Source organism: Eptatretus burgeri, chromosome 13 (genome assembly GCF_056783735.1).
Source record: "Eptatretus burgeri isolate ZD-2024b chromosome 13, Ebu_testis_v1, whole genome shotgun sequence".
NCBI lineage: Eukaryota > Metazoa > Chordata > Myxini > Myxiniformes > Myxinidae > Eptatretus > Eptatretus burgeri.
Genome location: NC_140973.1, coordinates 31,141,234 through 31,155,393, shown reverse-complemented (window position 1 = coordinate 31,155,393; position 14,160 = coordinate 31,141,234). Strand labels below are relative to the sequence as shown.

The 14,160-nt window shown below is 51.2% G+C and overlaps 1 protein-coding gene and 1 long non-coding RNA gene across 2 annotated transcripts in view; both read right to left on the bottom strand.

Moving 5' to 3' along the window:
* LOC147014179 (uncharacterized) overlaps positions 1-14,160 on the bottom strand; it is a 197,863-nt gene that overhangs the window by 133,206 nt on the left and 50,497 nt on the right. The window lies entirely within an intron of this gene.
* Positions 261-1,924, bottom strand: LOC147014181 (uncharacterized). Its single transcript, XR_015050675.1, has 3 exons — positions 1,147-1,924; positions 874-1,050; positions 261-776 (listed from the first exon to the last, which is right to left on the bottom strand). It is a non-coding gene; the product is annotated as an uncharacterized LOC147014181 (long non-coding RNA).

Below are 14,160 nucleotides of genomic sequence, written 5' to 3'. Positions count from 1 at the left end.
AGGTATAACCACATTCCCGTTGAGTTTCCAAGATATGTATCACATTGTGAGTTATCAATCCAGAACCCACATTTCAAGTATTCAAAGTAAAACCAACTTACAAAGTCTCTTAAGGATAACTCATTTACTGATTTTTTCAAAATTTGTGAGTCTCCAAGGTAGGCCCCATATTTAGAACCATCTTGGCAGAACCCTTTTCCTGAGTCTCCAAGGTAGTTATTTAAACCATCAAGGCAGAACTCATTTACTGATTTTTTCAAAATTTGTGAGTCTCCAAGGTAGGCCCCATATTTAGAACCATCTTGGCAGAACCCTTTTCCTGAGTCTCCAAGGTAGTTATTTAAACCATCAAGGCAGAACTCATTTACTGATTTTTTCAAAATTTGTGAGTCTCCAAGGTAGGCCCCATATTTAGAACCATCTTGGCAGAACCCTTTTCCTGAGTCTCCAAGGTAGTTATTTAAACCATCAAGGCAGAACTCATTTACTGATTTTTTCAAAATTTGTGAGTCTCCAAGGTAAAACTTGTATTCTGGCTCATCAAGGTATAACTTGTTCAGTGGGTATTGTCTTGATAACTCACAATGAGTACTATTGCTGTAAAACTCTTTTTCAGGATTTTGCTGGTCTCCAAGGTATAACTCTTTGGTTGGGTCATCAAGGACGAACTCGTTCTGTGGGTCTTGGTCGCTCATAAGGTCTTCAACCAAGCCAACAATTTCGCCCCAAGTTGTAGCAAAAGCAGTATTTTCATTTCGTATTTCAGACACAATTTCCTGTGAGAGAAAATAATAATGTATTAATTAAGTTATTTAATTATTAAATGAGTATGCTTCAATCAAAGTTTGAAAATAGGAAAATAAAAAATCTTACCTCAATAGATAAGAGGTTTGAATCCAGTTCATCAACTTGAAGGTTTAGTTCCATACAAGACAGAGAGTTCCAAGGAACACCAAAGTCATCCCACTCAAGGTCTTCAACCAAGCCAACAATTTCCCCCCAAGTTGTAGCAAAAGCAGTATTTTCATTTCGTATTTCAGACACAATTTCCTGTGAGAGAAAATAATAATGTATTAATTAAGTTATTTAATTATTAAATGAGTATGCTTCAATCGAAGTTTGAAAATAGGAAAATAAAAATCTTACCTCAATAGATAAGAGGTTTGAATCCAGTTCATCAACTTGAAGGTTTAGTTCCATAGAAGACAGAGAGTTCGAGACAAGCACACAAAACACCATTGCCAGCAAAAACAAATGTTTAAAATGGAGCCTGGGTTTGAAGCTTTTATAGAGAAAGACTGGTGGGTGTGGTTTCCTTTGGAAATTCCCTGGGCAAGCCTAGGCAAGCCTTCATTGGGAAATTTTTCAAAACCATAACATCCTGTAATTTTCTAGTGATTTCTTTGTGAGTCAGAGATGAACTGGAAATGATGTAAGAGTGGGCGGGGCTTAGCAAAAGTAGGCGGAGCTTAGGAAAAGTGGGCGTGGCTTAGAAAAAAATACCTTATGAAAAGTGGGCGGAGCTTAGCAAAAGTGGGCGGGGCTTAGGAAAAGTGGGCGTGGCTTAGAAAAATACCTTGTGAAAAGTGGGCGGAGCTTAGCAAAAGTGGGCGGGGCTTAGGAAAAGTGGGCGTGGCTTAGAAAAAATACCTTATGAAAAGTGGGCGGAGCTTAGCAAAAGTGGGCGGGACTTAGCAAAAGTGGGCGGGGCTTAAAGAAAAGTGGGCGGGGCTTATTGAATACCTTGTGGAAAGTGGGCGGGGCTTAACAAAAGTGGGCGGGGCTTAAAGAAAAGTGGGCGGGGCTTAAAAAATAACCTGTGGCTCAGGAGGTGGTTAAACAAGAGCATTAAGAGAAGTTTATCATTTCGTAATGGCACAAAAGGGATATCTTCAAAAATATAAAGATTCAAATGTTTTGTTTGTCAATATTTTAGATGGGGATTATTGTGCAAAGAAAATTAAACTATTGAAGGAATTTGAGAATGAACAAATCTTAAAAGGTTCAATGAGTGAGCTGTTCAACCCCCAGGTGTTCAATTCAATGAGGTTCAACCTCCAGGTTAAAAGGGGAGACAAATAAATATACCTTGGGATAAAAAGGGGGGTTTATTTTTAAGGAAAAAAAATATAAATCGCTGAAAATCCCCCATTCATTTACATGGGGAAAAGTGAGCCCGAATCAGTATTCTTACCCTACATATATATACACATATATATATATATATATATATATATATATATATATATATACATATATATATACATATATATATATATATATATACATATATATATATATATATATATATATTGTTTTGTGTACCAAATTCGCAAACCACCATTCAGGTCCCTTAGGTGAGGTATCTCGGTAAGTACATGTGTAGTTAGGCCCAAACCCGTTGTCTAGTGGGAATACATGTTATTAATGCGTGCTGCGACTCTTCAGGATAGCCGTTTTTCTTTTGCTATCTTTATTTTGGACCAACCGCCATGATTACCACCACAACCACAACATCAACCACCAACCACAACGCCGCTTCACCACAACCGCCACGACCTTCACGTCACACCTCGCAACCGTCGCATCGCCACCGTTCTTGCGCCGCCTGTGGGTACCGGTGTTGGACTCGTGCAGGGCGCGCGCCGAACAGCGTGTACAAAATCACGGATTTTGTGCTTCAAAAACGGATCAAAAACGACACACGCCCACTTTTTGCCGTCCAATCGGTGAGCGAGGGGCGGGTGGCCCCGCCCCCAGGGCGATCGATATATGCAAATTTATGGATCAAAAAGCCTTCACGCCCACTTTTTCTCGGGCCAATGGGGAGCGAGGTGAAAGGTCGAAGGGAGGGGGTCAAAGATGAGAGGGCGAAGCTACGGGGCTGATAAAAGGACCGTGTTCGTCAGTCCAGAGAGTCCAGAGGCGGAGAGTAGGAGAGTCCAGAGGCGGAGAGTAGGAGAGTCGAGAGGCGGAGAGTAGGAGAGTCGAGAGGCGGAGAGTAGGGGAGTCCAGAGGCGGAGAGTAGGAGAGTAGGAGAGTCGGAAACAGAGAGTCAAGACTTCGCGGGCGGTGGAAGGAGCTGGTCGTCGTGTGCGTTGGAGTCGGAACGGAGGGGACGGAGCTGTGGAGAGGCGGCGAGGGCAGACGAGGGGGTGCTCGCGTCGTGCAGGGAGCTGCACCCAGGGAGGCCGACAGCGCGACCTGGCCGAGGTGGAGACGCTCGTCGCGGGATAATAAAAATCCTCTATACCCCGAGCATCAGCAACCCCCTCCTGTTTCCCCCCGCGCTGAGATAGTGCGACCAAGGGGGCCCCTTTCCCACCCCCTACCAGACACTGTCCGCGAGGCCCGCGGAGTTGAGGCACCATCGCCGCTCCGCGTCTCATCACCAGACGGGTAGGCCGACCCGGTCTCGGCCTCAGGCCCGCCTCATCCTTGAGGGTATTCTTTCCTTGGTTTTGGGTATGTGTTGTCGGCGCCGTCTGTGAAGTAGAATTGTATAAGTGTTGCCGTGTGCTCGGTAGTCGGTATTAGCTCTGCATTGTGTTTTCGCTTTTACATTTGCTTTTTGTGTAAATTACATTGTGTCTTTTCTGTGTGCATTTGGTGGAATTGTATATGTGTGCTCCCGTGTGCCGCGAATAAATGTGCTTTGTGTTGAACTGTTTCCCGCTTCGCTTCGTCTTTTCCTCTATTGAATCCCCATCTTGCTTCACGCAAAGGGTTGGTAGTGGGCTGAATACGCCCGATAATTAATCGAACCGTCGAGGTCGACGATAACACCGCTCGGTTATTCTGATAGTACGGAACGGGTCGCTTAAGTGGCCCGTGTCCGAAGTCGACCTGCGGCGAGGTGCGATCGCCCGGTCTACCCTCCGCGTGGGTACTTAGGTAGGTCGAATTTGGCGAGCAACCCTATCCCACGCGGGGGCTGATTGGCTCGATCGCGGTGAGACCGAAAGGTCCACCCGTGACTGTTTCAAGGCGTTAGTCCGAGAGGGTCACGACTGGATTGTCCGTCCGGTGGGCGACGTGCCGCGATTCGAGTTACGTGGCCGTCAGCACGCCGGCGGGCGCGAATACCGCAACACTGGTGTCAGGTCGTGCGATACAAATTCATCGCCCTCCTCGCGGCACTGGTATCGGAGAACAGGAAAACGGGCTCTCCTGTCTCCGGCTAAATTCACGGGAATCGGTCCAGGGGTGAGAGAAGCGACCCCCGATTCCCTCCAAATTACGAGCGAGCGAAATTAACCCTTTAAGAGAAGCAAGATGGCGTCTCAAGGCGAGCGGGAGCCGGGGGTATTAGAAATGGATGTAGAATGTGTAGAATCCATGGTCCAGGATGGAATCCCCGAGCAGGAAATGTTGATTGTGCAGGAACACGGACTCGCCCAACTGAACCCAGAGCCCGAAATAGGAGCGGCAGCGGCCGCGGTGTATGACACCTCCCCCCCCCCTCTCCACCAAAACCCGCCGACCCTTGCCGAAACGGCTCAGCTGAGTGCATTCGACATGGCCCAGCTATGCGCCATGCTGGCGGCGATGATCGAAAAAATGGATACAAATACAAATGAAGTGAAAACGACGATGGATGCGAATACACAGCAAATGAGGGAAGAGATGAAAAAGCTCCGGGGTGAGACGCAGAACATGGGCCGATGCCTGCAGGCGGGCATGAAGGCCGTTAGGAACGTTAGGAACGTTAGGAACGTGTAGGAACGAACGAGCTGGAAGGCGGTGCAACGGCTGTCGGGCCCGCGGTGGAGGCGGGTTAGGAAAAAGTAATTCGGGAGACAAGAGACGAGGTGAAAGTAATTGCGAGGGAGAGAAAAGAACAATTAATACGGAGAGCAAGGATGAGGTACGCGGAGATCGTGAAAGAGCAAGGAGTGAAAAACAGGGAAGGACGGGAGCGACTTAAAGAGAAAGCAAGGTTGACCTACATAAAGATAAGGGAAAGACGCCAGAAAGAAGCAGAGACCAATAAACACGATGAAGACGGGGTAAGTGACGCGCACACACACACGGAGGTAGTGGAGGACAATGGGGGTGAGCTGGCGGACTGTGGAGGGACCCAGTGCGAGCACCTGGATGGCCTCCTCCAGGAACGAGGGGAGGGAGTATGCCCCCTTGAGGCGAGTCACGACCAGGTGAGTTCGGTCGTGCTTTGCGAGATAGAGGGGAGGAGTGCTGCGAACGGGTGCACGGAGAGCTTGGGGGGTATAGAGGCCCCGGAGACCCTTGTGGGGACACAAATCCCCAGTGTGGTTGTCCCTGTGTGTGTGGTGCAAGGTGTGACTGCGTCCCCGTGTGTGGAAGCGACCCCGTGTGGGAGTGGTGTGGTGGCGATGGTGCCGGAGTACGTGCTTCCCAGCACGCCGTGTGTGGATGAGGCACGGAGTGTGGATGAGGCACCGCGGTTGAGTGCCCCCGCGTGTGTGAGTGAGGCACGAGTGAATGGAGCACCACGTGTGAGTGGTATGGGTTATGCAAGGGAGACCGTGTGTGTGAGAGAGCGGTATGTGAGGGAGATGTCGGTTGGCATGCGGGAGCATGCAGCCGCGTCTCCCGGTGTGAGTTTAATGGTGTGGACTGTGTGCGTCGTAACACGCAGGTGTGCGTGTGTGGAATGGAGACGGAGACGGCGACAGAGGAGAGAAAGCCGAGTAGCGGCTGTAGCTATTTCGGGGACCGTGCCGGGTTCACCCAGCAGTGAGCACGAGGTTCGTGCTGTGCAACGCACGAGACCGCCACGTGCTCGCTTGCGAGAGTGAAGTCCCGGTCCGGAAACGCACGCGGTGGATTTGCCGATCCCGCAGACGGACAAAGTTTAGGCAGGTAAATGGATTTGGACCGGACGGGTTCTCCACGCGATCGTGTGTGTTAAGCTCCAACGGGCAAAGCACATGTGTTCGCGTGGGGAACCCCTCGAGACGTGGGGCTTGTGTTTTTTTTTTATGCGCACGGTGACGCCATGGCTGCACGTGGGGTTGGAATCCGGCAGGAGGGGTATCTCTGCCGGATGGTACCGTCCAAGGAGGGACGAGGAACACGTGCAGCTGCATGACGTCACGGGCAGGTGTAAAGTGCGCGAGCTCTGAGTTGCCGCGCAGGTGCTGCGCATGGGAAAAAAAAAAAGAAAAAACAAGCCTCACTTTCGGGTGCACAGGATTCCTGGGCAAGGGGTGAAAGACCCCCTTACCAGGGCACAGGATGGAAACTAGTTAGGGGGAAGGGTTAGCTTAGTTAGACCGACTCCATGGGGCAGGGGTAAGTCCTCATGGAGTCCGTGGAATGGATTAGTTAGAGGGATTGTAGCCAGATTTAGGTTGGGAAATAAAATGATTTATTTGGAGACAGTGACAGACTTGTGGATGTGTAGAGGGGACGTAGCTTAGCTACGTAGGTTAAATGGAACGTGCTATAGTTTAAGGGACGACGTGGGAGCACGAGTTAGTTAGGGGATGTAGTTAGAAGGATGGCAGAGTTCAGCGGTGTGTGTGTTGAAGAGTTGGTGAGTTGTGAGGTGAGTACATGATGAGTGAGTGAGGCCAGCGGGTCTGTGTGAGTGGAGCGAATGGGGAATGCATGGTGCGATGAGTGATTGGGGGGAGGAGTGACTCCCGCCCAAGGGACCCCGGGGTCAGTATAAAGTGAGTTAGGGGTTAGTCAAATTGAAAAATGGAGGTCGTTTTGTTGTTGGTGGGAAAGTAGGCTCGAGACCCATTTGGAGGGGTGCAGGAGCCCTGTTGACGGGCTTGGGAGCGTGGCTGCGAAAGGTGAGTATCGCTGAGTGGGTACCCCGGGCACCAGGCTAGTCGGCCGCGGTAGGCCATGGGCCCATGGGGGGCCGGGATAGAGTAGTGGGCACGGTGCGCCTGCTTGGTGCGGGGGCCCGGGGCGCCATTAGCCGCGTGGGCAGTGTTGTGGGCACGGGTGACCCTCGGAAAGGGGCCCGGGAGGCCGGCCTGCCACGTGTGCGTTTCAGGGGAGGTGCCATGGGGGGCACTCCCCGGTGTTAGGGAGCTGGTAGGCTCGGAGGCAGTGTAGTGCCCGGGGGTGCCATAGGGAGAGAATCGGCAGAGGGTCGTGCCTGCCAAAGGGAGCCACGTGTCCCAGCCAGGAGACCGTGTGAGGGCACGGAGCGAAAATTGGGGGGCGAGGCCCGAAATTGTGAGGACACCAACACAGGCGACGGGAATCTGGGTTTATAGAACCAATAGTTTAAGCGAGAGGCGCTTGTTGAAAGCCCCGGGGTAGTTTAACAGTTAAATGGTTAGGGTAGATTAGGAGATGTACCCCTCCGCACCATCCATCCCCTCGCTGTCGTTGTGGGCCGCTGGACCCACTTGGTGTTAAGATCGCCGAACTCTGGGGAGGCCATTCTGAGGCTTCGTTGGGCCTCGACACAGGACGTTAGCTCTCCCTTATTCCCCTCCGGGAAGGGAACGTAGGGGTTGGGAGTAGGCTAGGTGACAGGATAGGGTAGCCGAACAAGGACGATAAAGGGGGTTAGGGGACGATTTATAGTGGGGGAGTAAAAATAAAAACAACAAAAAAATAAGTTGGGGCTAAATTGGGGTTTGACAAATTAAGGGAGTGGGTATGTACAGTGACAGGCAAAGGCGATAGGTTGGGAGGGAGACAGGTAGGTAGGTCCGAGCCCGCCTTCCGAGTGGCCAGCAGCACCGCACTCCCTCCACCAACCTCCACTGAACGGCAAAGGCTGGCCAACTTCATCGGCTGGCCGTGTTTTACTTCAAGGCAGAGGCCGGCCAACTTCATCGGCAGCTGTTGTTGTGCTGCAAGGCCTGTGCCGGCCAGTTCATCTGCGGCTGTTTTTCTTCAAGGCCTGTGCCGGCTAACTTCATCGGCAGCTGTTGTGTTGCTGCAAGGCCTGTGCCGGCCGGATCATCTGCAGCTGTGGTACTTCAAGGCCTGTGCCGGCCAGTTCTTCTGCCGGCTGTGTTTGCCTGCAGCGGTCTTCTTCTGCGGGCTGTGTTTGCCTGCTGCCTTTGCCATGCCCACTGCCCACGTTCACCAGCCCCGTTCAATTTTTGCTTTGCCCCCCCCCCCCTGTTCATTTCCATGTGCGCCAGGATCGTGAAAGCAACAGTTTGCAAGCTGCAAGAACTGCCCTGTTGGCAGCTACAACACGGGCCTGCAGTGGCGGCCCGTGCACCGTGTTTGCGTCCATCCATTCATCCATCCATTCATCCATCCATTCATCCATCCATTCGTTGTGCTCATTGCGTGTGCCACTTGAGCTGGCACGGAGACCGCGTTTGTGCAGCCCATGCACCGTATTTGCGTCCATCCATTCACCCATCCATTTGTTGTGCTCATTGCGTGTGCCACTTGAGCTGGCACGGAGACTGCGTTGTGCAGCCCATGCACCGTTGTGGTTCACTGCGTTCAGTTCAAAAGGGAAGGCCTTGGACTGTGTGTGAGCAGCCAGCCACGTTCCCTGTCACCTGCATTGTTTTGAGCCAGAGACTGCATGCGAGCAGCCTGGCTCCATGCTAACTGCTTTCTTTTTGCAGAGTTCAATGATCCTGGGCCATGGTTTAGTGTAAAATTTGTAAGTTAAGGGTAAGATGTACTGTAAATATGAGTGCGCCCCCCGGCATGTCTGTCTAGCGCCGGAAATTTTATTTAAGTCGTCCGTGTGAGTGAGTTTGTTTAGATAGTTACGCAGCCCTCAGGTTATTTATTTTGGGGACACGAATACCATGAATGTCGCACTCAGGGATCCGTAGGTAAAATGTACTCGGGGAAAACTACACATGATGGCACACGAAAATTTGACGACTCGGGACGAGTCTGTAAAAAGGGGAGGGGGTAGTGTTGTGGTTACCAAATTCGCAAACCACCATTCAGGTCCCTTAGGTGAGGTATCTCGGTAAGTACATGTGTAGTTAGGCCCAAACCCGTTGTCTAGTGGGAATACATGTCATTTATGCGTGCTGCGACTCTTCAGGATAGCCGTTTTTCTTTTGCTATCTTTATTTTGGACCAACCGCCATGATTACCACCACAACCACAACATCAACCACCAACCACAACGCCGCTTCACCACAACCGCCACGACCTTCACGTCACACCTCGCAACCGTCGCATCGCCACTGTTCTTGCGCCGCCTGTGGGTACCGGTGTTGGACTCGTGCAGGGCGCGCGCCGAACAGCGTGTACAAAATCACGGATTTTGTGCTTCAAAAACGGATCAAAAACGACACACGCCCACTTTTTGCCGTCCAATCGGTGAGCGAGGGGCGAATTGGCCCCGCCCCCAGGGCGATCGATATATGCAAATTTATGGATCAAAAAGCCTTCACGCCCACTTTTTCTCGGGCCAATGGGGAGCGAGGTGAAAGGTCGAAGGGAGGGGGTCAAAGATGAGAGGGCGAAGCTACGGGGCTGATAAAAGGACCGTGTTCGTCAGTCCAGAGAGTCCAGAGGCGGAGAGTAGGAGAGTCCAGAGGCGGAGAGTAGGAGAGTCGAGAGGCGGAGAGTAGGAGAGTCGAGAGGCGGAGAGTAGGGGAGTCGAGAGGCGGAGAGTAGGGGAGTCCAGAGGCGGAGAGTAGGAGAGTAGGAGAGTCGGAAACAGAGAGTCAAGACTTCGCGGGCGGTGGAAGGAGCTGGTCGTCGTGTGCGTTGGAGTCGGAACGGAGGGGACGGAGCTGTGGAGAGGCGGCGAGGGCAGACGAGGGGGTGCTCGCGTCGTGCAGGGAGCTGCACCCAGGGAGGCCGACAGCGCGACCTGGCCGAGGTGGAGACGCTCGTCGCGGGATAATAAAAATCCTCTATACCCCGAGCATCAGCAACCCCCTCCTGTTTCCCCCCGCGCTGAGATAGTGCGACCAGGGGGGCCCGTTCCCACCCCCTACCAGACACTGTCCGCGAGGCCCGCGGAGTTGAGGCACCATCGCCGCTCCGCGTCTCATCACCAGACGGGTAGGCCGACCCGGTCTCGGCCTCAGGCCCGCCTCATCCTTGAGGGTATTCTTTCCTTGGTTTTGGGTATGTGTTGTCGGCGCCGTCTGTGAAGTAGAATTGTATAAGTGTTGCCGTGTGCTCGGTAGTCGGTATTAGCTCTGCATTGTGTTTTCGCTTTTACATTTGCTTTTTGTGTAAATTACATTGTGTCTTTTCTGTGTGCATTTGGTGGAATTGTATATGTGTGCTCCCGTGTGCCGCGAATAAATGTGCTTTGTGTTGAACTGTTTCCCGCTTCGCCTCGTCTTTTCCTCTATTGAATCCCCATCTTGCTTCACGTAAAGGGTTGGTAGTGGGCTGAATACGCCCGATAATTAATCGAACCGTCGAGGTCGACGATAACACCGCTCGGTTATTCTGATAGTACGGAACGGGTCGCTTAAGTGGCCCGTGTCCGAAGTCGACCTGCGGCGAGGTGCGATCGCCCGGTCTACCCTCCGCGTGGGTACTTAGGTAGGTCGAATTTGGCGAGCAACCCTATCCCACGCGGGGGCTGATTGGCTCGATCGCGGTGAGACCGAAAGGTCCACCCGTGACTGGTTCCCGGCGTTAGTCCGAGAGGGTCACGACTGGATTGTCCGTCCGGTGGGCGACGTGCCGCGATTCGAGTTACGTGGCCGTCAGCATGCCGGCGGGCGCGAATACCGCAACAATATATATATATATATATATATATATATATATATATATATATATATATATATATATATATATATATATATATATACATATACACACACACATATATATATATATATATATATATATATATATATACACATATATACATACATACATACATACATACATACATACACACACACACACACACACACACACACACACACACACACACACACACACACACACACACACACACACACACACACACACACATAGAGCATATACATATATATATATATATATATATATATATATATATATATATATATATATATATATATATATATATATATATACATATATATATATATATATATATATATATATATACATACACATATTCAGTGGCCCAACGGGGCTTGAACTCAGGACTTTTTGGGTCCCAAGCCGCTGCCCTAACCACTGCGCCAACACCAGGCTATACGAATATATACATATATACATCTCTTTTTGAGATATCGTGCTATATTTTTTGGCCCTATCTCTCAATTGTGAAGAATCACTTTAAAGTTCTAGTATCCGGACGCGGATCTTCACCAAAATATAATCAAATAGTCTTTGTCACACACCAAACCTGTCCAACAAGTTTCATCAAAATCCATCCACAACTTTTTTGAGATATACTGATAATACTAATAGACAAAAAGACAGACAGAGGGGAAACATCACCTCTGTCCACCTTCACTATTTTTCAAGTCAAAACCTAACTCCCCAAAAAATTAGCTGCCCCCCCCCCAATCCCATTTTCCAAGAAAAATTACCTCCTTTCCCCAAACAAGAAATATCATTCAAAACATTAAATAGAATAAAGGAAAGTCATTGCAAGTAAAACCATGATAAAATCTGCCACAGACTTGAACATTGGCTTAAAAATGATATAATATTGTTACGGATTCGCGCCCGCCGGCGTGCGAACGGCCACGTAACTCGAATCGCGGCACGTCGCCCACCGGACGGACAATCCAGTCGTGACCCTCTCGGACTAACGCCGGGAACCAGTCACGGGTGGACCTTTCGGTCTCACCGCGATCGAGCCAATCAGCCCCCGCGTGGGATAGGGTTGCTCGCCAAATTCGACCTACCCAAGTACCCACACGGAGGGTAGACCGGGCGATCGCACCTCGCCGCAGGTCGACTTCAGACACGGGCCACTTAAGCGACCCGTTCCGTACTATCGGGATAACCGAGCGGTGTTATCGTCGGCCTCGACGGTTCGTTTAATTATCGGGCGTATTCAGCCCACTACCAACCCTTTACGTGAAGTAAGATGGGGATTCAATAGAGGAAAAGACGAAGCGAAGCGGGAGAACAGTTCAATAATAAAGCACATTTATTCGCGATGAACGGAAAGCACACATATTCAATTCCACCAAAAGCACATAGAAAAGGAAAAGAAACACAATGCAATTTTACACAAAAAGCAAATGCGACAATACAGATCTAATACCGATTACACGAGCACACGGCAACACTTATACAATTTTACTTCACAGACGGCGCCGACAACACATATCCAAAACCAAGAAAAAGAAAAGAGAACCCTCAAGGATGAGGCGGGCCTGAGGCCGAGACCGGGTCGGGCCTACCCGTCTGGTGATGAGACGCGGAGCGGCGATGGTGCCTCAACTCCGCGGGCCTCGCGGACAGTGTCTGGTAGGGGGTGGGAAAGGGGCCCCCTTGGTCGCACTATCTCAGCGCAGGGGGAAACAGGAGGGGGTTGCTGATGCTCGGGGGAAAGGAGGATTTCTACTCTGCCTCGACTCCCGCGACGAGCGTCTCCACCTCGACCAGGTCGCGCCGTCGGCCTCCCTGGTGTGCAGCTCCCGGCACGACGCGAGCACCCCCTCGTCTGCCCTCGCCGCCTCTCCACAGCTCCGTCCCCTTCGCTCCGACTCCAACGCACACGACGACGACCAACTCCTTCTTGCTTCTTCTTCCCAACTCCACCGGCTGCGAAGTCTTAACTCTATCGACTGACGAACGCGGTCGCTTATATAAGCCCCATGGCTTCGCTCTCTCATCTTTGACCCCCTGCCTTCGACCTTTCACCTCGCTCCCCATTGGCCCGAGAAAAAGTGGGCGTGAATGCTTTTTGATCCATAAATTTGCATATAGCGACCGCCCTCCAACGCCCTGGAGGCGGGGCCAAATCGCCCCTCGCTCACCGATTGGACGGAACAAAAGTGGGCGTGTGTCGTTTTTGATCCGTTTTTGGAGCTGAAAATCCGTGGTTTTGTACACGCTGTTCGGCGCGCGCCCTGCACGAGTCCAACACCGGTACCCACAAGCGGCGCAAGAACGGTGGCGATGCGACGGTTGCGAGGTGTGACGTGAAGCGGCGCCGCGGTGGGGGTTGATGTTGTGGTTGGTGGTGGTAACAATGGCGGTTGGTCCAAAATAGAGATAGTTAAAGAAAAACGGCTATCCTGAAGAGTCGCAGCACGCATGAATAACATTTATTCCCACTAGACAACGGGTTTGGGCCTAACTACACATATACTTACCGAGATACCTCACCTAAGGGACCTGAATGGTGGTTTGCGAATTTGGTAACCACAACACTACCCCCTCCCCTTTTAACAGACTCGTCCCGAGTCGTCAAATTTTCGTGTGCCATCATGTGTAGTTTTCCCCTAGTACATTTTACCTACGGATCCCTGAGTGCGACATTCATGGTATTCGTGTCCCCAAAATAAATAACCTGAGGGCTGCGTAACTACCTAAACAAACTCACTCACACGGACGACTTAAATAAAATTGCCGGCGCAAGGACAAACATGCCGGGGGCGCACTCATATTTACAGTACATCTTAACCTTAACTTACAAATTTTACACTAAACCATGGCCCAGGATCAATGAACTCTGCAAAAGAAAAGCAGTTAGCAGGGAGCCAGGCTGCTCGCATGCAGTCTCTGGCTCAAAACAATGCAGGTGACAGGGAACGTGGCTGGCTGCTCACACGCAGTCCAAGGCCTTCCCTTTTGAACTGAACGCAGTGAACCACAACGGTGCATGGGCTGCACAAACGTAGTCTCCGTGCCAGCTCAAGTGGCACACGCAATGAACACAACGAATGGATGGATGAATGCAAACACGGTGCACGGGCCGCCACTGCAGGCCCGTGTTGTAGCTGCCAACAGGGCAGTTCTCGCAGCTTGCAAACTGTTGCCTTGCGGATCCTGGCGCACATGGAAATGAACAGGGGGGGGGGGGGCAAAGCAAAAATTGAACGGGGCTGGTGAACAGGGGCAGTGGGCATGGCATGGCAAAGGTAGCAGGCAAACACAGCCCGCAGAAGAAGGCCGCTGCAGGCAAACACAGCCGGCAGAAGAAGGCCGCTGCAGGCAAACACAGCCGGCAGATGAACTGGCCGGCACAGGCCTTGAAGAAAAAACAGCCAGCCGGCAGATGAAGTGGGCCGGCACAGACCTTGCAGCAAAACAACAGCTGCCGATGAAGTTGGCTGGCACAGG